The 26,681-nt window shown below is 47.3% G+C and overlaps 2 long non-coding RNA genes across 3 annotated transcripts in view; both read right to left on the bottom strand.

Moving 5' to 3' along the window:
- The window catches only part of LOC141102641 (uncharacterized), a 69,307-nt gene that overhangs the window by 37,499 nt on the left and 5,127 nt on the right, over positions 1-26,681 (bottom strand). For both annotated transcript variants that reach the window (XR_012235181.1, XR_012235182.1), the window contains exon 2: positions 14,173-14,320. This is a non-coding gene — a long non-coding RNA (uncharacterized lncRNA). The remainder of the gene's footprint in view (positions 1-14,172; positions 14,321-26,681) is intronic.
- On the bottom strand, positions 5,243-6,448 carry LOC141102635 (uncharacterized). The gene is made up of 3 exons (XR_012235176.1): positions 6,215-6,448; positions 5,571-6,168; positions 5,243-5,432 (listed from the first exon to the last, which is right to left on the bottom strand). It is a non-coding gene; the product is annotated as an uncharacterized lncRNA (long non-coding RNA).

The raw sequence follows: 26,681 nt of genomic DNA, 5'->3' as shown, positions 1-26,681 counted from the left end.
TATTATTATACATGATTTATACAGCATTATTGTGGGAGGGGGTGATGTGAAGGGGGGCAGAGGATGACACTACTGTGGGTGGTGATGTGAAGGGGGGCAGAGGATGACACTACTGTGGGTGGTGATGTGAAGGGGGGCAGAGGATGACACTACTGTGGGTGGTGATGTGAAGGGGGGCAGAGGATGACACTACTGTGGGGGGTGATGTGAAGGGGGGCAGAGGATGACACTACTGTGGGTGGTGATGTGAAGGGGGGCAGAGGATGACACTACTGTGTGTGGTGATGTGAAGGGGGGCAGAGGAGGGCACTACTGTGGGAGGGGGTTATGTGAAGGGGGGCAGAGAGGGCATTATTATTATTATTGTTATTATTTATTATTATACATGATTTATACAGCATTATTGTGGGAGGGGGGTGATGTGAAGGGGGCAGAGGATGACACTACTATGGGTGGTGATGTGAAGGGGCAGAGGAGGATACTACTGTGGGGGGGTGATGTGAAGGGGGGCAGAGGAGGACACTACTGTGAGGGTGATGTGAACATTTGTTGCACGAATGTCAGAAGCATTTGTGGAACTAGAATGAAATGTTAACTTATGTTTCTTTGTAAGAGATGAATGCCTGTATCATCTGCGCCATCTAGTGGCTAAAATGCAGTATAGTTCTCTTATTGAGGTTCAGAACAAATTACCATATTTTGGCCACAAAAATGATGATACCGGCATTCATCTCTTAGAATGAATACAGGACATTTTGTTCAGTTTGAACGATTGCTTCTGACATTCAGGCAATGAATGAAAGAATGAATAGACAGCCCCCCCCCCCCCCCCCCCATGTTTTGTTTCTTTAAAATTGCTGCAAATACAAAAATATACAGTACGTGTTGGTCCTGCCAGAAATCCACTCTTCTACAAACTTCCTGTAGTGGGCTGACAACACTGTTGCTGCTCCTGCTGCACTGAAATTGTAAGCCCTGTTGTCACAACTACCAAGTTTTCACATTATGGACTGTGGGACACCTCCTACTTTCCTCATCTCCATAGCATACGGTGGAGGTGTTTTGTAGTCCTGGGCAAGACTGACAACATGGTGTGGGATCTCAGTGGATCAGGGGCAGTGCGTTGTCAGCTCTGTAGACAAGTTAAGAGGCGTCCTGTCTGTGTCCTGATAATCTCTATATGTTTTGTTCTAGGTGAGGCTCTGAAGTGCCGGGAGGCCTCCTGTACCGGGGGAGGAAGTTGTAGCCCCAGAGTGACAACCTGTAGAGAGGGCGCCGAGCAGTGCTTCACCATGATGAGGGTCACAGGCTCCCGGGGTAACTGTCTTCTATATATTTAGACCTGTGCTTATTCCTTTGACCCTTTCGCTTCCCTGATTATCAGTGCAGCCCCATCAGTGCCCATCACTGCAGCCTATCAGTGCCCATCACTGCAGCCTGTCAGCGTACATCAGTGCCGCCTATAGGTGCTGCCTAACAGTGCCCATCAGTGCAGTCTCATCAGTGCCTCCTTATCAATGTCCATCAGTTGCTCCTCATCTGTGCCCCTCAGTGCAGCCTCATCAGTGCCCAACAGTGCAGCCAGTCAGTGCCCATCAGTGCCGCCTATCAGTGCTGCCTATCAGTGCCCATCAGTTTCACCTATCAGTGCCCATCAGTGTCACCTATCAGTGCCCATCAGTGTCACCTATCAGTGCCCATCAGTGCCACCTATCAGTGCTCATCAGTGCCGCATATCAGTGCCTCCTCATCTGTGACCATCAGTGCTGCCTCATCAGTTCCGCCTATCCGTGCCCGACAGTGCAGACTCATCAGTGCCTCCTTATCAATATCCATCAGTGGCGCCTCATCCGTGCCCCTCAGTGCAACCTCATCAGTGTCCAACAGTGCAGCCAGTCAGTGCCACCTATCAGTGCTCATAAGTGCTGCATATCAGTGCCTCCTCACCTGTGCCCATCAGTGCTGCCTCATCAGTTTAGCCTATCAGTGTCCATCATTGCCACCTATTAGTGTCCATCATTGCCACCTATCAGTGCCTCCTCATCAATGCCGCTTACCAGTGCCCATCAGTGCCACATATTAGTGCAGCCTCATCTGTGCCCATCAGTGCAGCCAATCAGTGCGGCCTTATTAGCGCACATCAGTGAAGTAGAAACATTACTTATTTGGAAAATTTTATAGCAGAAAAACGTTTGTTTTTTTTTTTTAATGTCCGTTTTTTTTTTTTTGTTTATTTAGCAAAAAATAAAAATTAAATTAAATTTTAAATACCACCAAATGAAAGCTGTATGTGTGAGAAAAAAATTGTAAAAATGTCATATGGGTACAGTGTTGCATGACCGCGCAATTGTCATTCAAAGAGTGCGAGCGCTGAAAGCTGAAAATTGTCCTGGGCAGGAAGGGGTGGAAGTGCCCCCCGGGTATTGAAGGGGTTTAAAAGTTATTTTAGAGAAGATTACATAAAACCCCTAAAACATCATATAGTTTCTGAAAGCAGATACTCTTCTCCTCCTATCCTCCGGACTGAGGCAGGCCAGCCAGACACGAAGGTTAGTGAGACTCCCTTGTGACAGTCGTGCTACTGGCCCCGGGGGGGATAGAGAGAGAGAGAAGGTCAGTTAGTGTAGTATGGCGGTCAGTTAGTGTAGTATGTGGTCAGTTAGTGTAGCATGGCGGTCAGTTAGTGTAGTATGTGGTCAGTTAGTGTAGTATGGCGGTCAGTTAGTGTAGCATGGCGGTCAGTTAGTGTAGCATGGCGGTCAGTGTAGTGTAGTATAGCGGTCAGTTAGTGTAGTATGGCGGTCAGTGTAGTGTTGTATGGCGGTCAGTTAGTGTAGTATGGCGGTCAGTTAGTGTAGCATGGCGGTCAGTTAGTGTAGTATGTGGTCAGTTAGTGTGGTATGGTGGTCAGTGTAGTGTAGTATGGCGGTCAGTGTAGTATAGTATGGCGGTCAGTTAGTGTAGTATGTGGTCAGTTAGTGTAGTATGGTGGTCAGTGTAGTGTAGTATGGCAGTCAGTTAGTGTAGTATGGCGGTCAGTTAGTGTAGTATGGCGGTCAGTTAGTGTAGTATGTGGTCAGTGTAGTGTAGTATGGCGGTCAGTTAGTGTAGTATGGCGGTCAGTGTAGTATAGTATGGCGGTCAGTTAGTGTAGTATGGCGGTCAGGTTAGTGTAGTATGGCGGTCAGTGTAGTGTAGTATGGCGGTCAGTGTAGTGTAGTATGGCGGTCAGCTAGTGTAGTATGGCGGTCAGTGTAGTATAGTATGGCGGTCAGTTAGTGTAGTATGGCGGTCAGGTTAGTGTAGTATGGCGGTCAGTGTAGTGTAGTATGGCGGTCAGTGTAGTGTAGTATGGCGGTCAGCTAGTGTAGTATGGCGGTCAGTGTAGTATAGTATGGCGGTCAGTTAGTGTAGTATGGCGGTCAGTTAGTGTAGTATGGCGTTCAGTGAAGTATAGCGGTCAGTGTAGGGTAGTATGGCAGTCAGTGTAGTATAGTATGGCGGTCAGTTAGTGTAGTATGGGGGTCAGTTAGTGTAGTATGGTGGTCAGTTAGTGTAGTATGGCGGTCAGTGTAGTGTAGTATGGCGGTCAGTTACTGTAGTATGGCGGTCAGTGTAGTATAGTATGGCGGTCAGTTAGTGTAGTATGGCGGTCAGTTAGTGTAGTATGGCGTTCAGTGTAGTATAACGGTCAGTGTAGGGTAGTATGGCAGTCAGTGTAGTATAGTATGGTGGTCAGTGTAGTATGGTGGTCAGTGTAGTATGGTGGTCAGTATAGTGGTCAGTGTAGTATGGTGGTCAGTATAGTGGTCAGTGTAGTGTAGTGGACAGTATAGTGTAGTGAACAGTATAGTGTAGTGAACAGTCTAGTATAGTGGTCAGTGTGTAATGGTCAGTAAAGAAATCAGATTTGTCAGTGTTGAAATCAAGTAGGTTAATGTAGTGGTCAGTATAGGAATCAGGTAGGTCAGTACTATTGTATTTGAAGGGACTTGAGGAGTGCTAACAGTCTGTAGATTAGGGGGCGCAAATTACTTGCCTTGCCCCGGGTGCTGACAACCAACGCTACGCCACTGCTCCCACCGACCAACTGGATAAGTACACAAGCAGACCACCCTGGGGGATGACATGGGCTCACCCAAGGTGCAGGGACTAAGTATTAATGGGTAATCACCAGACCTCCTGATGTGGGGATGGGTTTTGTGTTAGTGCCAATTTGCAGTCCTCATGATTGTCCTGCCAAGAGGTGAGCAAGCCAGGGTCTGGTAGCAGGTTGGGATCAAGCAGAAGTGTAGTCAGTAGCCAAAGGTCAGAAACAAATGGTTGCAGGTTGGGATCAAGCAAAAGCGTAGTCAGTAAACAAGTCAAAGGTCGGTAACAAATGGTTGCAGGTTGGGATCAAGCAGAAGGGCAGTCAGTAAACAAGCCAAAGGTCAGTAAAAAATGGTTGCAGGTTTGGATCAAGCAGAAGTGTAGTCAGTAAACAAGCCAAAGGTCGGTAACATATGGTCACAGGTTTGGATCAAGCAGAAGTGTAGTCAGTAAACAAGCCAAAGGTCGGTAACAAATGGCTGCAGGGTGGGATAAAGTCAAAGTGTTGTTAAGCAACAAGCCAAAGGTTGGTAACAAATAGTAGTGAAGATACGGATGGCTAAAAGAGTGACAAGAGAAAGATATTGGCTGGAGAGAGCACAGAAATCTGGCAAACAGGAATTGCAGAGTCCTCAGGAACGCCCTACCAGGAGGTGAGCAAGCAAGTAAAAAAGTCAAAGATCAGTAACAAATGGTTGCAAGTTGGGATCAAGCAGAAGGGTAGTCAGTAAACAAGCCACCAAACATCGGTAACAAATGGTTGCAGGTTGGGATCAACCAGAAGGGTAGTCAGTAAACAAGCCAAAGGTCAGTAATAAATGGTTTCAGGTTGGGATCAAGCCAAAGCATTATTGAGGAACAAGCCAAAGGTCAGTAACGAATGGTAGTGAAGATACGGATGGCAACAGGGGTGAGAAGAGAGAGATATTGGCTGGAGAGAGCACAAAAATGTGGCAAACAGGAAGTCCAGAGACTTAAATAGGAAGTTCATGGGAGGAGCAAAGAGTTCACGGATTATGAGAAACAAGATTATCCAAAGGATCAGACAGGGAACTCCAGCATTTCAGGTGCCTCAGGAAAAGTTGCTGCTGGATGCAGGAGAGGTTGTTTTATCTATGACAAGTGTCAGTTAATCTTAATATTAATTATTTTTTAATTCCTGTTTTAGTCTTTCTGACTCGTGGATGTGCTACCAGACCCCAATGTGCAGCGATGAAGGCCCTCCATCCCAATACCATCTGCTGTTCTACAGATCTCTGCAACTGAAGCCTGAATCCGATGTCTATGGCCCCACAAACCATCTCTTCAGCTATTAGATGGGCCAAAAATATTGTCCTCCCCTTCCAAAAAACATTGTCCTCCCCTTCTGAAAAACATTGTCCTCACCTTCCAAAAAACATTGTCCTCACCTTCCAAAAAACATTGTCCTCTGCTTCCAAAAAACATTGTCCTCCCCTTCCAAAAAACATTGTCCTCACCTTCCAAAAAACATTGTCCTCCCCTTCCGAAAAACATTGTCCTCCCCTTCCACAAAACATTGTCCTCTGCTTCCAAAAAACATTGTCCTCCCCTTCCAAAAAACATTGTCCTCAGCTTCCCAAAAACATTGTCCTCTGCTTCCAAAAAACATTGTCCTCTGCTTCCAAAAAACATTGTCCTCTGCTTCCAAAAAACATTGTCCTCAGCTTCCAAAAAACATTGTCCTTACCTTCCAAAAAACATTATCCTCTGCTTCCAAAAAACATTGTCCTCTGCTTCCAAAAAACATTGTCCTCAGCTTCCAAAAAACATTGTCCTCTGCTTCCAAAAAACATTGTCCTCTGCTTCCAAAAAACATTGTCCTCAGCTTCCAAAAAACATTGTCCTCAGCTTCCAAAAAACATTGTCCTCACCTTCCAAAAAACATTGTCCTCAGCTTCCAAAAAACATTGTCCTCACCTTCCAAAAAACATTGTCCTCAGCTTCCAAAAAACATTGTCCTCACCTTCCAAAAAACATTGTCCTCACCTTCCACAAAACATTGTCCTCACCTTCCAAAAAACATTGTCCTCACCTTCCAAAAAACATTGTCTTCACCTTCCAAAAAACATTTTCCTCCCCTTACAAAAAACATTGTCCTCACCTTACAAAAAACATTGTCCTCACCTTACAAAAAACATTGTCCTCACCTTACAAAAAACATTGTCCTCACCTTACAAAAAACATTGTCCTCACCTTACAAAAAACATTGTCCTCACCTTCTTACTGTAAACCTGCTCAACCTCTCGCATTATCTGTAAACCGAAACTTCTATCTACTTTATATATTTGAATAAATTCCTGCTCAAGTATTTGTGTTCTGTGTAAAGCATTTGTAACCTTTATATTCTCTCTATATTATTTTTATTTTATTTCTAATAATGCTATCTTGTGGCACTGAAATGATAAACTCGATTTTAGCAAACCTCTCCCATCCCCCACACTAAATTTTTAAAAAAATTGGCGATGTGCAAGAGAGCCTCAGCTGTCCTGGGACTCCCTCCCCTCATTGGCTGAGACAGCAGCAGGAGCCATCGGCTCCCACTTCTGTCAATCACAGCAAGTCAGCCAATGAGCAGAGGGGGGGGGGCAGGCTGAGACGTGGCTCCATACGTCTTATGGACGCATAGAGCGGTGCTTGGGAGCATTGCCAACCACCCGTTAATTTACGGGCAACCTTCACTCTGCAGAAGGTGGTCTCTGGTCACCAGAGTGGCCCCCACATCAGAGTTGCTGGCGTTCCCCTTTATATTAGTCTGCTGGATTCCTCCTTACAGTGCAAGAGGGAACTCTGCAGACCCTGATGTAAGTGAGAACTCTGTTGTAAAGGGGAATGCGGTGGACTCTGATATAAGGTGGCCTCTGGTCACCCTACATCATGATCTGCAGCGTTCCCCTTTACATAAGAGTTCCCTTCCACTGTAAGGGGGAATCCTGCAGACTCTGATGTAAGGGGGGATCCTGCAGACTCTGATGTAAGGGGGGATCCTGCAGACTCTGATGTAAGGGGGATCCTGCAGACTCTGATGTAAGGGGGAATCCTGCAGACTCTGATTTAAGGGGGGATCCTGCAGACTCTGATGTAAGGGGGTATCCTGCAGACTCTGATGTAAGGGGGGATCCTGCAGACTCTGATGTAAGGGGGAATCCTGCAGACTCTGATGTAAGGGGGAATCCTGCAGACTCTGATGTAAGGGGGGATCCTGCAGACTCTGATGTAAGGGGGAATCCTGCAGACTCTGATGTAAGGGGGGATTCTGCAGACTCTGATGTAAGGGGGGATCCTGCAGACTCTGATGTAAGGGGGAATCCTGCAGACTCTGATTTAAGGGGAGATCCTGCAGACTCTGATGTAAGGGGGGATCCTGCAGACTCTGATGTAAGGGGGAATCCTGCAGACTCTGATGTAAGGGGGAATCCTGCAGACTCTGATGTAAGGGGGAATCCTGCAGACTCTGATGTAAGGGGGGATCCTGCAGACTCTGATGTAAGGGGGGATCCTGCAAACTCTGATGTAAGGGGGGATCCTGCAGACTCTGATGTAAGGGGGGATCCTGCAGACTCTGATGTAAGGGGGAATTCTGCAGACTCTGATGTAAGAGGGGATCCTGCAGACTCTGATGTAAGGGGGAATTCTGCAGACTCTGATGTAAGGGGGAACTCTGTGCCGGCTGGATTATAGTAATCTGACCTTTGTGTAATTGGATAAATATGGTTTTTGACTTTTGTTTAAGTTAAACACATTGCTAATAGCACTAGCTACATGTTTATAGTTTAAATATTGATATTCACACAGTTTAGCACTGAAAACGGTTATTTTTTAGGGACCTTTTTGCAGTGCCAGTAAAAAATGTGACTCTGTCAGTAAATTTCATGATTTTTGCCAGGGAAAAAAAATTGGTGTCGTTTGTAATTTTTAGCGTCCTGCCAGTAAATTTTCACTTCAAAGGGTTGGCAACAAACTGCCATGCACCAGTGTCCCCATAGCAAGCGGCTTGCTATTGGGGCATTGGTTGTGGGGGAGGAGCCAGGAGAGTCGGCGAGGGACCCGAGAAGAGGAGGATCAGGGCTGCTCTGTGTAAATCTATTACAGAGGGCAGGTAAGTGTCACATGTTTTTTTTTTTAAAGCCAAATATTTAATACCACTTTAAAGATAAACAGGAAGAATTATTTAGCCAGAATTTATTTTGCCATGAAGTTACAGGTCACACCGAGTTTATGGCGGGATTAAACACAAAACCAGAAATGTCTTATATTGCAGATTACCAATCATTAGATATGGTGGCTGCATTAGATTTATTTTTTTATTTTCCCCTGATCTGGCCAGTAACACACCACCTGTATCAGTGAGACACAACTCTGGAGGAATGAACACAGGAGGCACAGCAGACAGCAACATTGGCAGTCTGGGGGGGAGGGGCGCAGTGTTAAATGTATTAGCAACTCTAAATACAATAACAAATTTGAAGCCAAACTCCAGGTGATATTTTATAATCGGTTATAGTAACAGTTTTGTGCTTTTTGGGATAAAGGTTTTGCGTGAATAAATAAAAGTTGATCATTGTAAGCACCCCTGCCAGTGATACATGGTTTGTCTCGTCTCTGTAATCCTATACATTCTACTGGAGAGCTTGTGCTGCTGAAAAACAATAGACTTACTGGGAGGATCGCTAGCTGAAAAAAGAAGAAAGAAAGCCCCAAAAAAGAAAACGAATGCAGCCGTCACATTGAAGAACTGGTAAGCTGCAATATAATAAATGTTTGCTTTTGGGTTTACAGTAATACCTTGGATTACGAGTAACGCGGTATACAAGCGTTTTAAAAAAACGAGCAACATTTTTTTTTTAATTTGACTTGATATGCGAGCAGTACAATCCATGTAGTAAAGCTGCTGGTGTATGCAGTACTGCATTTGGCCAGACGTCCAGGGGCGCTGGTGGCTCCCAGCACTTCATGGAGAACTCGGAGACACTTTGAGACACTCCCAGCTGGGTTGGGGCGGGCGCAACATGCCAAAAGTGTCAACAGTTCCCGAGCACCTCTGAGCGTCTCCAAGTTCTCCAGGAAGCGCTGGGAGCCACCAGCACCCCTGCACCTCTGGCCACATACAGTACTGCATACACCAGAGCCCCCGCACAACTGGCCACATACAGTACTGCATACACCAGAGCCCCCACACCTCTGGCCACATACAGTACTGCATACACCAGCGCCCCCCACACCTCTGGCCACATACACTACTGCATACACCAGAGCCCCCGCACCTCTGGCCACATACAGTACTGCATACACCAGCGCCCCCCGCACCTCTGGCCACATACAGTACTGCATACACCAGAGCCCCCGCACCTCTGGCCACATACAGTACTGCATACACCAGCACCCCTGCACCTCTGGCCACATACAGTACTGCATACACCAGCGCCTCCGCACCTCTGGCCACATACAGTACTGCATACACCAGAGCCCCCGCACCTCTGGCCACATACACTACTGCATACACCAGAGCCCCCGCACCTCTGGCCACATACAGTACTGCATACACCAGCACCCCTGCACCTCTGGCCACATACAGTACTGCATACACCAGCGCCTCCGCACCTCTGGCCACATACAGTACTGCATACACCAGAGCCCCCACACCTCTGGCCACATACACTACTGCATACACCAGAGCCCCCGCACCTCTGGTCACATACAGTACTGCATACACCAGCGCCCCCGCACCTCTGGCCACATACACTACTGCATACACCAGAGCCCCCGCACCTCTGGCCACATACAGTACTGCATACACCAGAGCCCCTGCACCTCTGGCCACATACAGTACTGCATACACCAGAGCCCCCGCACCTCTGGCCACATACAGTACGGCATACACCAGAGTCCCTGCACCTCTGGCCACATACAGTACTACATACACCAGCGCCCCCACACCTCTGGTCACATACAGTACTGCATACACCAGAGTCCCTGCACCTCTGGCCACATACAGTACTACATACACCAGCGCCCCCACACCTCTGGCCACATACAGTACTGCATACACCAGAGCCCCCACACCTCTGGCCACATACACTACTGCATACACCAGAGCCCCCGCACCTCTGGCCACATACAGTACTGCATACACCAGCGCCCCCGCACCTCTGGCCACATACAGTACTGCATACACCAGAGCCCCCACACCTCTGGCCACATACACTACTGCATACACCAGAGCCCCCGCACCTCTGGCCACATACAGTACTGCATACACCAGAGCCCCCGCACCTCTGGCCACATACAGTAATGCATACACCAGCGCCCCCGCACCTCTGGCCACATACGCTACTGCATACACCAGCGCCCCCGCACCTCTGGCCACATACAGTACTGCATACACCAGAGCCCCTGCACCTCTGGCCACATACAGTACTGCATACACCAGAGTCCCTGCACCTCTGGCCACATACAGTACTGCATACACCAGAGCCCCCGCACCTCTGGCCACATACAGTACTGCATACACCAGAGCCCCCGCATCTCTGGCCACATACAGTACTGCATACACCAGCGCCCCCGCACCTCTGGCCACAAACAGTACTGCATATACCAGAGCCCCTGCACCTCTGGTCACATACAGTACGGCATACACCAGAGCCCCCACACCTCTGGCCACATACAGTACGGCATACACCAGAGCCCCCGCACCTCTGGCCACATACAGTACTGCATACACCAGCGCCCCCGCACCTCTGGCCACATACAGTACTGCATACACCAGAGCCCCCACACCTCTGGCCACATACACTACTGCATACACCAGAGCCCCCGCACCTCTGGCCACATACAGTACTGCATACACCAGCGCCCCCGCACCTCTGGCCACATACACTACTGCATACACCAGAGCCCCCGCATCTCTGGCCACATACAATACTGCATACACCAGCACCCCTGCACCTCTGGCCACATACAGTACTGCATACACCAGAGCCCCTGCACCTCTGGCCACATACAGTACTGCATACACCAGAGCCCCCGCACCTCTGGCCACATACAGTACTACATACACCAGAGCCCCCGCACCTCTGGCCACATACAGTACTGCATACACCAGAGCCCCCGCACCTCTGGCCACATACAGTACTGCATACACCAGAGCCCCCGCACCTCTGGCCACATACAGTAATGCATACACCAGCGCCCCCGCACCTCTGGCCACATACGCTACTGCATACACCAGCGCCCCCGCACCTCTGGCCACATACAGTACTGCATACACCAGAGCCCCTGCACCTCTGGCCACATACAGTACTGCATACACCAGAGTCCCTGCACCTCTGGCCACATACAGTACTGCATACACCAGAGTCCCTGCACCTCTGGCCACATACAGTACTGCATACACTAGAGCCCCCGCACCTCTGGCCACATACAGTACTGCATACACCAGAGCCCCCGCACCTCTGGCCACATACAGTACTGCATACACCAGCGCCCCCGCACCTCTGGCCACAAACAGTACTGCATATACCAGAGCCCCTGCACCTCTGGTCACATACAGTACGGCATACACCAGAGCCCCCACACCTCTGGCCACATACAGTACGGCATACACCAGAGCCCCCGCACCTCTGGCCACATACAGTACGGCATACACCAGAGCCCCCGCACCTCTGGCCACATACAGTACTGCATACACCAGAGCCCCTGCACCTCTGGCCACATACAGTACGGCATACACCAGAGCCCCCGCACCTCTGGCCACATACAGTACGGCATACACCAGAGCCCCCGCACCTCTGGCCACATACAGTACTACATACACCAGAGCCCCCGCACCTCTGGCCACATACAGTACTACATACACCAGAGCCCCCGCACCTCTGGCCACATACAGTACGACATACACCAGCAGTGGCTGTGGAACAAATCATCTGAGTTTCCATTATTTCTTATGGGGAAACTCGCTTTAATATACGAGTGTTGTGGATTACGAGCATGCTTCTGGAACTAATTATGCTCATAATTCAAGGTGTTACTGTAATTCCGCTTTACATTTTGTTGAAATCTGACTCCCATTTTAGACTGCTTAGGTGAAATTTGTGTGAAAAACAAGATCACATGGCTTTGTTTTCTAACTCAGGCTCAGTGATCACCTGGTTTTGTCTTTAAACAAATCCATATCACTGACAGCGATGGTGACATTTGGTTAGCAGCACTCTATTTACTACAAAGGAGAAGAGGAATTTTTTGGCCTGAAATTTATTTTGCTGTGAACTTACCGATTCCACCATAGCTACAATTTTTATGAAAGAAATTTCACATTTCTCCATGTGGACTGCTTAGGTGATATCTCAAACCAAATCACACGACTTCAATTTCTAACACTGACTACATTTATAGCAAGCAGGCGGCACAGCCAGGCACTGCAATGTACCTGTACCTCACGGTGAACTTCCTGGTTTTCAGGTGCGCGTGTGCATGCCCCCTGCTAACCTGTGCTGTGATTGGACACAGCATGCCTTTGTCAGCAGGTTTCAGCCAATTATTTTGGCTGAAACATTCTGATTGGCTGTGGCTGTGGTTACAAACACATGGGTTTCTGTACGCAGAACATACAAGAAAAAATACATTGGCTAGTGGACTCTATATGAAGCAAATCACTTCGAAGGTTAGGCTCCATTCAAATTTGTGCGACTTGTCATGCAACTTTGGACATCAAAGTTGCATGACAAGTCAGTCCCCATGTTTTCCAATTCATATATGCTCAATCTAAAGTTGCAGCGACGTCTAAGTAGTCCATGCACTACTTTGGTCAGACTGGTCATGAAACTTGAGGGCCATAGACTTTAACTGCTTGCTGCCCGCCCCGCCGTCAAATGACGGCGGGGCGGTGCAGCTCTTGTTCTGGGATGCCGTCATATGATGGCATTCCAGAAAGGCCATTCTCGTGCACCGGCGGGGCACTCCCAGCTCTGCGAGATTACGGCCGCTCTGTGTTGCTAGGACACGGCGCGACCCGGATCTGTGTAAAGAGCCGCGTCCGCAGCTCTTTAACCATGTGATCGGCTGTGTCCAATCACAGCCAGTCACATGTAAGCAAGGAGATGCCGGTAATTGGCTCTCCTCGCCTTACACTGACAGAGTGTGAGGAGAGAAGAGCCAATCAGCAGCATCTCCTCACAGGGGGACATCTAGGGATGTAATCAGGGCACTGATCATCAGTGCCCTGATTACAATAAATAAATACAGTGTCACAAACAGTGCCCACCAATGCCAGCATATAGTGCCCACCAGTGGCAGCAATCAGTGCCCACCACTGCCCACAAGTGCCACCAATCAGTGACCATTAGCGATGTCAGTCAGTGCTGGAAATCAGTGCCGCCTATCAGTTTTGCCCATCAATGCCCATCACTGCTGTCGATCAATGCCCATCAGTGTCGCCCATTGGTTCCACCCATCAATGCCCATCAGTGCTCATCTGTACCGCCTATCCATGCCGCCTATCCATGCCCACCAGTGCCTACCAGTGCCGCCTATCAGTGCCCACCAGCACTGCCTATTAGTACCCATCAGTGCCACCAAACAGTGCCCATCAGTGCCGCCTATCAGTGCTCATCAGTACCTCCTCATCAGTGCCACCTCATCAGTGCCCATAAGTGCCGCCTCATCAGTGCCCATAAGTGCCACCTCATCAATGCCCACCAGTTCAGCCTATCAGTGCCGCCTCATCAGTGCACATCAGTGAAGGCAAAAAATGACTTAGTTACAAAATGTACTAACAGAAAAAAAGTAAAAAAACATTTTTTTTTCAAAATGTTTGGTCTTTTTTTTTTTGTAAAAAATAAAAAAAACAGCAGTGATTGAATACCACCAAAAGATTGGTATTGGCTCTATTTGTGTGAAGAAAATGATAAAAAAAAATTTTTGGGTACAGTGTTCTATGACCCCGCAACTGTCATTCAAAGTGTGACAGCGCTGAAAGCTGAAAATTGTCCTGGGCAGGAAGGGGGTGAAAGTGCCCAGTAGGCAAGTGGTTAATGTTAACCCTCAGAAGTTGCATGAAAGTCGTACCTGAATGTTATACAATGCAACTCGTGTGCAGCAGTTGTCCATTATTATTGGTCAAAGCCAAAGTCAGATCCAGGATGCATCCATCCAAAGTTGCACCAAAGTAGTACCAAAGTAGTACTCCAAAGCTGGTCATGATGACAAATTTCACCTATAATATAGACACATTGAAAAGAGCTGATATATAAGAAATGTATATAATAACAGAATACATTCATATAGTCCCAGCACATGATGATAGTTACATATACTGTAGAGATACATGATTGACATAAAATGTAACAAAGAAAATTTCTTTCTTTCTTTCTTTTCTGAAAGAAGACCCTTCCCTTGTCTCCAATGATTGCTTTTGGAAAAGTTGTATCTTTTTTTTTTTTTTTTTACAAAGACTGTAACAGTATTTTCTTGTTTGTATGAGTCAGTTTTATCCGGCTGGAATACAATGTATACAATGTTCAGTGTTTCTTCTTGTTTCCATGCCAGGGCAGGAGGGCGGGGGGGGGGGGTAAAAGGGAACTATAATGGGTTTTGGTACATTTTTATCTTCCTCTTTTTCATTTTTCATGCAGACTTGTAAAGTGAATGAAAAGTCTCTTTGGTGCTTTCAGAGGGTTCAATGACACTTCTGTATGCAGATTACAGTTCCCAATAGGGACTTTAATAGGGACTTTAACTTCAATGAAACCCTGACAGGGACTATAATACTTCCCCTGCTCTATTCCAAACAAAGGAGTTGAGTTTAAATCGAACGTCTGCCCACCGCTGCAAAAATGAAAAGCCAGCAGCTGCACATACTGCACATCAGTGGTGGCTGGTGCTCAAAAAATTTTTGGGAGGGGGGGGCACAAACAAACTGAAAAATACTGAAACCCCTCCCCCACCAATTGCAGCCACTTGTGCCCATCATATGCAGCCACTTGTACCCATCAAACGCAGCCATTGTGATAATAAAACACAGCCACTTGTGCCCATCAAATGCAGCCACTTCCCCATCAAATGCAGCAGGGGCGGATCCAGAGTCTAGTCTCGGCCAGAAAATATATTTTTGGGGGGTAAATCTATCGGGGAAATGGCTGGTGTTGGCGCTTCAATCATCACGGCACCATGGTTGTTATGGTGTCAGGATGATTGAAGCGCATTATTACTATTATTACATTGTTATAAAAAATTAAATAGTTTAACTCACCATAATGCAGAATTAGTGGGAGCCCCGAGTGTGTCACTTGCCATGTCACCTGTCATCAGATGCAGATTGTCACTTGCCACGTCGCCTGCCACATGTTGCGGATTGTCACTTGCCATGTCGCTTGTCACCAGATGCATATTGTCACTTGCCACGTCGCCTGCCACATGTTGATTGTCACTAGCCACGTCGCTTGTCAGCAGATGCAGATTGTCACTTGCTATGTCGCCTGCCACATGTTGCGGATTGTCACCTTCCACATCGCTTGTCACCAGATGCAGATTGTCACTTGCCACGTCGCCTGCCACATGTTGCGGATTGTCACTTGCCAGGTCGCCTGTCATCAGATGAAGATTGTCACTTGCCACGTCGCCTGCCACATGTTGCGGATTGTCACTTGCCACGTCGCCTGTCACCAGATGCAGATTGTCACTTGCCACGTCGCCTGTCACCAGATGCAGATTGTCACTTGCCACGTCGCCTGCCACATGTTGCGGATTGTCACTTGCCAGGTCGCCTGTCACCAGATGAAGATTGTCACTTGCCACCTGCTAAGGTGGTCTCTTGTGTCCCAGAGACAGGCAGCAGAGAGATGGTGTAATCTCTCTGCTGCCACAGCTGCCTGCATGGTGAGGGGGGAACTGCAGGGATGCAGAGCGTGCGCCGGGCGGTGAGAGATGATGTCATCTCTCTGCTCCCCCGCCCACCAGCTCCCTGATTGGCCAGCAGCCCGCTCACACATCGAGTGGCGCCGGCACATCTCACCAACTGAGCCGCCGGGCCAGCCCTCTGTCTCTCTCCTGCGGAGCCGCTCGGCGGCTCTCTCACCTATGGAGCCACCCGGCGGCTCTTTCACTTACGGAGCCGCTCGCAGGCTCAGTTTGTCACATATGGAGCCGCCCGGCGGCTCTTTCACTTATGGAGCCACTCGCCGGCTCAGTCTGTCACCTATGGAGCCGCTCTTTCACTTACGGAGCCGCTCGCCGGCTCTCTGACACACCCGCATTTCTCGGAGGGGGCAATTGCCCCGTTGCCCTCCCTGGATCCGCCCCTGAAATGCAGCAACTTGCCCATCAAATGCATCCATTGTGTCCATCAAATGCAGCCACTGTGCATATCAAATGCAGCCACCTATGCCCAACAGATGTAGTCACTGTTCCCATCAAATGCAGCCACTTGTGCCCATCAAATACATCTATTGTGCCCATCAAATGCAGCCACTGTGCCCATCATATGCAGCCACCTGTGCCCATTAAATGCAGCCACTTGTGCCCTTCAAACTCAGCCACCTGTGCCCATCAAATGCAGCCACCTGTGCTCATCATATGTAGCCACTTCCCCATCAAATGCAGCCACTTGCCCATCAAATGCAGCCCCTTGAGCCCATCAAACGCATCCATTGTGCCCATAAAATGCAGCTACTGTTCCCATCAAATGCAGTCACTTGCCCATCATATGCAGCCACCTGTACCCATCAAATGCAGCCACTTGTGCCCTTCAAACGCAGCCACCTTTGCCCAAAAAACACAGCCACCTGTGCCCATCAAATGCAGCCACTTGCCCATCAAATGCAGCCACCGGTGCCCAGGTCTGACGTCCTGTCTCCTGATTGGCAGGGAGGAAGGTTAGTGTGAAAATAGCGAAAATTAGTTTGCTATTGTCACACAATTGGGTGGGATCAGGGCGCACTCTCTGCGCCCCGAGCCCACTCTATTTTGGAGCCTATTAAAGCCTCTGATCAGGTGCTTCAATATACCACCCCTCCCACCCCCGCCATAGGAATCCATGCGTCTGGCATCCTGAGGGGCCAGGCGAATGGATGGGGGGCCGGCGCCCGTGCACCCACAGTGCACGGGCCGCCACTGACTGCACACATACTGTACACATACTGCACACATACTGCACACATACTGTACACATACTGCACACATACTGTACACATACTACACACATACTGTACACATACTGTACACATATTGCACACATACTGTACACATACTACACACATACTACACACATACTACACACATACTGCACACATACTACACACATACTGTACACATACTACACACATACTACACACATACTACACACATACTACACACATACTGCACACATACTACACACATACTGTACACATACTACACACATACTACACACATACTGTACACATACTACACACATACTGTACACATACTACACACATACTGTACACATACTGTACACATATTGCACACATACTGTACACATACTACACACATACTACACACATACTGCACACATACTACACACATACTGTACACATACTACACACATACTACACACATACTGTACACATACTACACACATACTGCACACATACTACACACATACTGTACACATACTGTACACATACTGCACACATACTACACACATACTGTACACATACTGTACACATACTACACACATACTGTACACATACTACACACATACTGCACACATACTACACACATACTGTACACATACTGCACACATACTGTACACATACTACACACATACTGTACACATACTACACACATACTACACACATACTGTACACATACTGCACACATACTACACACATACTGTACACATACTACACACATACTGTACACATACTACACACATACTACACACATACTGTACACATACTACACACATACTGTACAAATACTACACACATACTACACACATACTGTACACATACTACACACATACTGTACACATACTGTACACATACTGCACACATACTACACACATACTACACACATACTGTACACATACTACACACATACTACACACATACTGTACACATACTACACACATACTGTACACATACTACACACATACTGCACACATACTACACACATACTGTACACATACTGTACACATACTGCACACATACTACACACATACTGTACACATACTGTACACATACTGTACACATACTACACACATACTGTACACATACTACACACATACTGCACACATACTACACACATACTGTACACATACTGCACACATACTGTACACATACTACACACATACTGTACACATACTACACACATACTACACACATACTGTACACATACTGCACACATACTACACACATACTGTACACATACTACACACATACTGTACACATACTACACACATACTACACACATACTGTACACATACTACACACATACTGTACACATACTACACACATACTACACACATACTGTACACATACTACACACATACTGTACACATACTGTACACATACTGCACACATACTACACACATACTGTACACATACTACACACATACTGTACACATACTGTACACATACTGCACACATACTACACACATACTGTACACATACTACAAACATACTGTACACATACTGTACACATACTGCACACATACTACACACATACTGTACACATACTACACACATACTACACACATACTGTACACATACTGCACACATACTACACACATACTGCACACATACTGCACACATACTACACACATACTGCACACATACTGTACACATACTACACACATACTGTACACATACTGTACACATACTACACACATACTGTACACATACTGTACACATACTACACACATACTGTACACATACTACACACATACTACACACATACTGCACACATACTGTACACATACTACACACATACTGCACACATACTATACACATACTACACACATACTGTACACATACTGTACACATACTACACACATACTGTACACATACTACACACATACTACACACATACTGCACACATACTGTACACATACTGTACACATACTACACACATACTGCACACATACTGTACACATACTACACACATACTGTACACATACTGTACACATACTACACACATACTGTACACATACTACACACATACTACACACATACTGCACACATACTGTACACATACTACACACATACTGCACACATACTATACACATACTACACACATACTGTACACATACTGTACACATACTACACACATACTGTACACATACTACACACATACTACACACATACTGCACACATACTGTACACATACTACACACATACTGTACACATACTGTACACATACTACACACATACTGTACACATACTGTACACATACTACACACATACTGTACACATACTACACACATACTACACACATACTGCACACATACTGTACACATACTACACACATACTACACACATACTGTACACATACTACACACATACTACACACATACTGCACACATACTGTACACATACTACACACATACTGCACACATACTGTACACATACTACACACATACTGTACACATACTGTACACATACTACACACATACTGTACACATACTACACACATACTACACACATACTGCACACATACTGTACACATACTACACACATACTGTACACATACTACACACATACTGTACACATACTGCACACATACTACACACATACTACACACATACTGTACACATACTACACACATACTGCACACATACTGTACACATACTACACACATACTACACACATACTACACACATACTGTACACATACTACACACATACTGTACACATACTGTACACATACTACACACATACTGTACACATACTACACACATACTGTACACATACTGCACACATACTACACACATACTGCACACATACTGTACACATACTACACACATACTGTACACATACTGCACACATACTGTACACATACTACACACATACTGTACACATACTGTACACATACTACACACATACTGTACACATACTACACACATACTGCACACATACTGTACACATACTGCACACATACTGTACACATACTACACACATACTGTACACATACTGTACACATACTACACACATACTGTACACATACTACACACATACTACACACATACTACACACATACTGCACACATACTGTACACATACTACACACATACTGTACACATACTACACACATACTGTACACATACTACACACATACTACACACATACTGCACACATACTACACACATACTGTACACATACTACACACATACTGCACACATACTGTACACATACTACACACATACTACACACATACTACACACATACTACACACATACTGTACACATACTACACACATACTACACACATACTACACACATACTGTACACATACTACACACATACTACACACATACTACACACATACTACACACATACTGCACACATACTGCACACATACTACACACATACTACACACATACTGTACACATACTACACACATACTACACACATACTGCACACATACTGTACACATACTGTACACATACTACACACATACTACACACATACTGCACACATACTGTACACATACTGTACACATACTACACACATACTGTACACATACTACACACATACTACACACATACTGCACACATACTGTACACATACTGTACACATACTGCACACATACTGTACACATACTACACACATACTGTACACATACTACACACATACTGTACACATACTGCACACATACTACACACATACTACACACATACTGCACACATACTACACACATACTACACACATACTGCACACATACTACACACATACTACACACATACTACACACATACTACACACATACTGCACACATACTGTACACATACTGTACACATACTACACACATACTGTACACATACTACACACATACTACACACATACTGCACACATACTGTACACATACTGTACACATACTGCACACATACTACACACATACTGTACACATACTACACACATACTGTACACATACTGCACACATACTACACACATACTACACACATACTACACACATACTACACACATACTGTACACATACTACACACATACTACACACATACTACACACATACTGTACACATACTGTACACATACTGCACACATACTGTACACATACTACACACATACTGTACACATACTACACACATACTGTACACATACTGCACACATACTGTACACATACTGCACACATACTGTACACATACTGCACACATACTGCACACATACTGCAGCTGCTGACTTTTAATAATAGGACACTTATCTGTCCTGGAGTCCAGCGATGTCGGCACAGCAGTCAGCTGTCGGGTGCATGGCGCCTCCATTGCAAGTAAGGGAACCTGGCAGTGTAGCCTTACGGCTTCACGTCAGGAACCCTACTGTGCATGCGCGAGGCTCCTCTCCTCTCTCCTACTGGACCGGTGGCTGGGGAAGGAGGAGGGAGGAGGAGGGAGCCCCAGAGATGATGCAAATACCCCCCCCCCCCACGAAAGGTGCCAAATGTGGCCCCAGAGCGGGGGAGGAGTACAACTAGTGGCAGATCCACTTTTGGGTGGAACTCTGCTTTAAAGTGTTACTAAACCCAGGAGCCTTCATTCCCTATAACTGCTCTCCCCAGGAGCCTGCATTCACTATATCTGCTCTCCCCAGGAGCCTGCATTCACTATATCTGATCTCCCCAGGAGCCTGTATTCACTATATCTGCTCTCCCAGGAGCCTGCATTCACTATATCTGATCTCCCAGGAGCCTGCATTCACTATATCTGATCTCCCAGGAGCCTGTATTCACTATATCTGCTCTCCCCAGGAGCCTGCATTCACTATATCTGATCTCCCCAGGAGCCTGTATTCACTATATCTGCTCTCCCAGGAGCCTGCATTCACTATATCTGCTCTCCCAGGAGCCTGCATTCACTATATCTGATCTCCCCAGGAGCCTGCATTTACTATATCTGCTCTCCCAGGAGCCTGCATTCACTATATCTGCTCTCCCAGGAGCCTGCATTCACTATATCTGATCTCCCCAGGAGCCTGCATTTACTATATCTGCTCTCCCCAGGACTCTGCAGTCACTATATCTGATCTCCCAGGACTCTGCATTCACTATATCTGATCTCCCCAGGAGCCTGCATTCACTATATCTGCTCTCCCAGGAGCCTGCATTCACTATATCTGCTCTCCCAGGAGCCTGCATTCACTATATCTGGTCTCCCCAGGAGCCTGTAGTCACTATTTCTGATCTCCCCAGGTGCCTGCATTCGCTATATCTGATCTCCCCAGGAGCCTGCAGTCACTGTATCTGCTCTCCCCAGGAGCCTGCAGTCACTATATCTGGTCTCCCCAGGAGCTTGTAGTCACTATTTCTGATCTCCCCAGGCGCCTGCATTCACTATATCTGGTCTCCCCAGGAGCCTGCAGTCACTGTATCTGCTCTCCCCAGGAGCCTGCAGTCACTATATCTGGTCTCCTCAGGAGCCTGCATTCACTATATCTGATCTCCCCAGGAGCCTGCATTCACTACATCTGATCTCCCCAGGAGCCTGCAGTCACTATATCTGCTCTCCCCAGAAGCCTGCAGTCACTATATCTGATCTCCCCAGGAGCCTGCAGTCACTATATCTGATCTCCCCAGGAGCCTGCATTCACTATATCTGGTCTCCCCAGGAGCCTGTAGTCCCTATTTCTGATCTCCCCAGGAGCCTGTAGTCCCTATTTCTGATCTCCCCAGGCGCCTGCATTCACTATATCTGCTCTCCCCAGGAGCCTGCAGTCACTATATCTGGTCTACCCAGGAGCCTGCATTCACTATATCTGATCTCCCCAGGAGCCTGCATTCACTATATCTGGTCTCCTCAGAAGCCTGCATTCACTATATCTGGTCTCCTCAGAAGCCTGCATTCACTATATCTGGTCTCCTCAGAAGCCTGCATTCACTATATCTGATCTCTCCAGGAGCCTGCAGTCACTATATCTGCTCTCCCCAGGAGCCTGCAGTCACTATATCTGGTCTCCCCAGGAGCCTGTAGTCATTAAATCTCATCTCCCCAGGAGCATGCAGTCATTATATCTGGTGTCACTATAAATAGTCTCCCCAGGAGCCTGCAGTCATTATATCTGGTGTCACTATAAATAGTCTCCCCAGGAGCCTGCAGTCACTATATCTGGTCTCCCCAGGACTCTGCAGTCACTATATCTGATCTCCCCAGGAGCCTGCATTCACTATATCTGGTCTCCTCAGAAGCCTGCATTCACTATATCTGATCTCTCCAGGAGCCTGCAGTCACTATATCTGCTCTCCCCAGGAGCCTGCAGTCACTATATCTGGTCTCCCCAGGAGCCTGTAGTCATTAAATCTCATCTCCCCAGGAGCATGCAGTCATTATATCTGGTGTCACTATAAATAGTCTCCCCAGGAGCCTGCAGTCATTATATCTGGTGTCACTATAAATAGTCTCCCCAGGAGCCTGCAGTCACTATATCTGGTCAGCTCTCATCTCTATTCTGATCATGCGTGGCACTTTGTGCGTCGGATTTGTGTACACATGATCAGAATTTAAACGATCGGATTTTGTTGTCGGAAAATTTTATATCCTGCTCTCAAACTTTTTGTGTCCGATATTCCGACGGAAAAAGTCAGATGGAGCCCACACACGATCGGAATTTCCAACAACACAATCCGATCGCACTTTCTCCGTCGGAAATTCCGACCGTGTGTACAGGGCATTAGGGTACTTTCACACTGGGGCGGTGCTGGTGTTAGCGGTAAAGTGCCGTTTGTTTAGCGGCGCTATACCGCTGTTTTAGCGGCGCTATACCGCTGTTATAGCGGCGCTTTGGCACCGCTTTTTGGGTGGTGCTTTTAACCCTCAAGAAGGGGTTAAAAGTGCCCGTGATGCAGCACTTCCGGCGCTTTGGAAGCGGTGCCCATTTATTCCAGTGGGCAGGGGCGGTGCGGGAGTGGTGTGTACACCGCTCCCGCACCACCCCAAAGATGCTGCTTGCAGGACTTTTTTTTCTGTCCTGCAAGCGCACCACCCCATTGTGAAAGTCTTCAGACTTTCACATTGGGGTGGCTTGAGAGGTGCTTTTCAAGGGCTTTACAGGCACTATTTTTAGGGCTAAAATGCCTGAAAAGCGCCTCAATGTGAAAGGGGTCTTAGGGGAGTGAAGGGGGTGCTACGCACAGAAGGCTTTTTATCTTACTGCAGAGAATGCACCTTCTGCCTTTGCAACTCCTTTAATTAACTCCTTCTGCTCTCCTGTACTAAAAACAAAAAGGAGAAAGGGCACCAGGTCAATGTGGGTAAAAGCAACAATTTATTTAATATCCACTTACATAAAAGAATCTTGCATGCTGCATGCAGAAGTGGTGTGGTGTGCTGTTCGAGAAGCCAGTACACAGTATGGACTTTAGGACGGCTGCTAACACAAGCACGGACACCACTGAGTGGAACACCAGAGACAGGTTTCAATAAACCGTTGTCAGGATGCTAAAGGATCGGAACACCAGTAGAGGAAGATGGCCGCTCACACCAGCCAGGACCCACCGCAAGGAAGTCCCGAAAACCGGCGGCATCAGCAGGCTCTCTTAGTCCACTGTCAGGCTGCCAAGAGACAAGACATGACCTGCAGAGGGGGCAATGCATTTCCAAGGCCCTGCCTCCTTCTTCAGTGCCGGCTTTCAGCACTTCCTTGCGGCGGGTCCTGACTTGTGTGGGCGGCCACCTTCCCCATACCATGTGGATAAGTATATGGAGTCTCCATACCGCGGGTTTGGGGGAACCAACCACTACGGAGGGAGCCAGATCACCGACCTCCTTGCTACCAGAGGACCTGTCGCCATGCCAGGTAACAATCTTCTTGACAGGTTGCTATTTGCTTTCCACCAGACCTTGGTTACCCATGGCAACTGTTTACCTTCTCCAACTTTTGGTACAATAGTTTTTATTGAGTAAAACAATGCCAAGATACAGGTCTGAAGAAAAGAAAGGCAAAATGGTCTCGCACAGGGGAACAAAAGATCACACTTCATGTAAATACAAACAAAACACTTTTTCAAAGTGTAAAAGCAAATAATAGAACCATCCGGCATTAGTCCCGGAAGTGATAATGAATAACTGGACTCGGAGGTCCAAGACATGGTGAGACAAACAAACAAAAAAAAAAGCAGGGGGGGTGGAAGAGGGAGGAACATGGTGGCAGAAGGTGGAGTGGGAAGAGACAAAGTGAGAGACAAGTAGGAAAAAAAGGAAAAGAACGGAGATGTAGAACTAGGCCAGGAAAGGGAAGGAGAAACAGTCAAGACAAGAATGGAAACAAGGGAGGTGTAGTCTTAGACAAGAAAAGAGCGCTGAGCCTGCGGGTTGGGTGGTATATTAGAAGGGTCCGGAATACCCAAGCTGGTCGGGGGCAGGGTGGGGAGAGCAAAAGACCACCATGAGTTCCAAACTTTGGGGAACTTAGCATGAGAGTCATGAAGTGCACTGGTCATCTTCTCATGCAGCATGAGGGTAGTCAAAATGCTCTCCACCTCTGCGAAACCAACCGAGGGCTTCCACCAAGCTTTTGCAATAGCGTATTTTGTGGCAATGAAGAGGTAGGTAGCCAGCTTTTGCTGGTATAAGAAGAGGCCTGGTAGCGGGGCAGTGGAGAAGTGCATGCCAGGTGTCTTTGTGGAAGGGTACATGAAAAAGGATTAAAAGGGGGGCATGGCTAACCACCGAGGAAGATGGATGCATATCGGTACAGCTCCTTAGTGTGGGAGAATTACGGAGTGACTCAGGCCCGCTGTACACAGCCATCCTTCGCCATTTTCACCCCAGGGACTCACCACACCACTGCCGACAATGTCCCGCAAACGGATGAGGGAACATAAGCCTAAGAAGCTAACTACCTTCATGTTCCCACTGGAGACTGAGGTCAGTGACATCCAAGATGGCGGCGTCAGCCCCGCCATGCCACAAGAGGCATATACGGACCTCCTGGATAATAATCAGGGAGAAATGGGCATCACAACACTACCCCTGTCCCCTACACATGACCAGGGAGCGGACCCCCTCACGAGTTGCCTAGCCAAAGCCAGGATGTGGATGGATGCACCGCGCCAGCGGCCGCCTCAGGCTCTAACCGAGGCCCAGGCCTTCAATCCACTGCAATCCAACCAGGCCTTACATAACTCCATGGCATCCTTCCCCACTACAGGGAAGCCAGTCATGGACACTACTCTGAAAGACATGCTCATGACCCTACAAACATCACTGATAACAGACCTCTCTTCCCTGTTCCACAAAATCACCACTGATATGAAAGGTATTGATCAAAGGGTCATTACTACTGAACAGGGTATGTCGGAATGTACAACCACAGTAAACGATCTGATCGACACATATTAAGAGGTTAAAGAGGAGCAAGAGTGGGTCTGGGCCAAGCTGGCCGATTTAGAAGAC

This window comes from Aquarana catesbeiana, linkage group LG07 (genome assembly GCF_042186555.1).
Source record: "Aquarana catesbeiana isolate 2022-GZ linkage group LG07, ASM4218655v1, whole genome shotgun sequence".
Classification (NCBI taxonomy): domain Eukaryota; kingdom Metazoa; phylum Chordata; class Amphibia; order Anura; family Ranidae; genus Aquarana; species Aquarana catesbeiana.
The sequence above is the reverse complement of the archived record's forward strand: the minus strand, read 5'-3'. Positions and strand labels throughout refer to the sequence as shown.